The sequence below is a fragment of the Chiloscyllium plagiosum genome, unplaced genomic scaffold (genome assembly GCF_037043375.1).
Source record: "Chiloscyllium plagiosum isolate Xiang-an unplaced genomic scaffold, Cpla_swu_hap1 HiC_scaffold_38, whole genome shotgun sequence".
NCBI classification, from domain to species: Eukaryota; Metazoa; Chordata; class Chondrichthyes; order Orectolobiformes; family Hemiscylliidae; genus Chiloscyllium; species Chiloscyllium plagiosum.
Genome location: NW_028270176.1, coordinates 78,754,707 through 78,756,425, shown reverse-complemented (window position 1 = coordinate 78,756,425; position 1,719 = coordinate 78,754,707). Strand labels below are relative to the sequence as shown.

At 42.1% G+C, this 1,719-nt stretch overlaps 1 non-coding gene across 1 annotated transcript; it reads left to right on the top strand.

Annotated features, from left to right (window-relative positions):
* Nucleotides 1-510: 510 nt before the first annotated feature.
* Nucleotides 511-592, top strand: trnas-gcu (transfer RNA serine (anticodon GCU)). Its single transcript has one exon. It is a non-coding gene; the product is annotated as a tRNA-Ser (tRNA).
* The last annotated feature ends 1,127 nt before the right edge of the window (nucleotides 593-1,719 follow it).

Below are 1,719 nucleotides of genomic sequence, written 5' to 3'. Positions count from 1 at the left end.
ACACTTGCTCACTGTATTGCTGTGATCATACAATGACTTGGTGTTGCACGGACCAGGAAAATGATATAGATCAAGGTTTTTGCATTGTTGAATTCAATTGTCATTTTGAAATTGTCTGTCCTGTACACAAAGGGCGTGTCAAAATATCTAAGCAGAAGACAGATGTTCAGAATAATGACATTGAGCACTATGCACTCTCCTCCAATTTGGAAAACAATTCCTCACACAAAAATTGCATCTCCTGCTGTCACCAGCTCTCCACTCCATTGACTTCAAATGTTCACAGAATTCAACAGATCTTGCTGCATAGCCATTTTTTCACTTTTGCTCTGATCAGTGAGCAGAGTGTCACAGTCTGAGTGCGCTTGTCCCACACCCAGAGGTCAGACGATACTCTTGGAACCATACTGTGCTATTTATCATTTCACCAATACCAAGGAGAAATATCTATGTTGTGCATAATTTACGCAATTCACTTATTCATAAGATCAGAGCGAGCGATACTCATCTGACGAGGTGGCCGAGAGATTAAGGCGGTGGACTGCTAATCTATTGTGCTCTGCACGCATGGGTTCGAATCCCACTCTCGTCGCTGTTACCGGTAATTCTCAATGTTGCGATTTTTGGATGATCACAGCTGTCTTATTGAAATTGGAACTCAAATAGTATGTTTATATGCATCGACGCTATTATAAAGTCTCAAAGAATAATTTGAGCCTGTTGCCTAAACTGCAATGAAATGTAGATTGAATTGAAATAATTAAAAGGAACGCCATTTTCTTTTCCAAGTCAAGTTGCCATGAACTTTTATTGTCTGAAAGAGATCCATGAAAAGCAAATAACGAGAGATGCGAAGCGTATGTTTATGCATGGGATTCTTAAGAAGTGTTTTGTCAGATGAAATCTGTAGCAGGTTGGGTAGAAGTGATTCACCTTGGTGAAATGAGCACAGAGACACAGCACAAAACAATGGAGATATTTCAAAAGGGGCAGGGGCTGGGTGTAAGAGTACCGATAACTGGCTGTAAATGCACCGTAGAGAATTACCGATGTGGGTGCCGTGCATGTGCACGGACAGACTTACACATTGGTCTCATCCTTTCCCCTTGCTCTAGCCATTGGTGAAGGCTGGACATAAGACACACATAAACACAAGATGTGGGAAACAAGCTCTCTCTCGTTATACACACATTTGATGCATCACATTGAACTACGAAGAACTGGAGAAGTCAGCAAGTTAACTGCAGGGGCTGAATCTAAACTGTGGATCAATAACCGCAGATTAATGCAAGAGTCTTTAAACGCATGTCATTAACATACGTTTCGTTCTAATACCCGTGTCGCTGAATGAAGCAGCAGTGAATTCCATTTTTACCCATAGACTGAAGCACGCAGACACATTTCCCCAAGAGTGACACAGGCCTCGGGAGAAAACAAGCAGAAAGTAAGATTTCACCCACTTGGCTGATATTGTCCCATTTCAGAATTCAACACCAGTGTCCAGTTACAACAAAGAAAGGAAGCATTAAGCCTCTCCCGTCCCAGTTTTCCTGACCAATTCCTTCCCCATCACTCTGTAGTTTGTACTTTTTCACCTCGTTCTTCCTGCCAAACGGGATCATTGCTCACGCCCGTTTTTTCCTGTCTTGCCGAACCATAACTCTTGATGTCTTTGCTGTTTGAAGATCTGCCAATCTCAATCTGATTACACCTAATGAC